The sequence below is a fragment of the Penaeus monodon genome, chromosome 22 (genome assembly GCF_015228065.2).
Source record: "Penaeus monodon isolate SGIC_2016 chromosome 22, NSTDA_Pmon_1, whole genome shotgun sequence".
Taxonomy (NCBI): Eukaryota; Metazoa; Arthropoda; class Malacostraca; order Decapoda; family Penaeidae; genus Penaeus; species Penaeus monodon.
The window spans coordinates 37563419-37563630 of NC_051407.1; the positions used below are offsets into that span (position 1 = coordinate 37563419).

A 212-nucleotide genomic window follows, 5' to 3' on the forward strand; every position below is an offset into this window, starting at 1 on the left:
TTATGCAGGCGGTGCACAAAGACACACATAAGGCGGACATGGAAGCTCTATACCACGAAGGAAATATTACGGCATAATTCATGCTAAACCCGTGCGATACGAGAGTGGGCTTCGTGTGGCAACACTGAGGCTCATCCAGTGATGGGCAAGGGTCCATTCTGCCTTTTCCTCCCTTCTCTCATAAACACTCACGAGGCATTTTCTCTCACACT

General features: G+C 49.1%; 1 protein-coding gene across 1 annotated transcript in view; it reads right to left on the minus strand.

Moving 5' to 3' along the window:
* LOC119587115 (histidine decarboxylase-like) overlaps window positions 1-212 on the minus strand; it is a gene marked incomplete in the record, with an annotated part of 81576 nt that overhangs the window by 23517 nt on the left and 57847 nt on the right.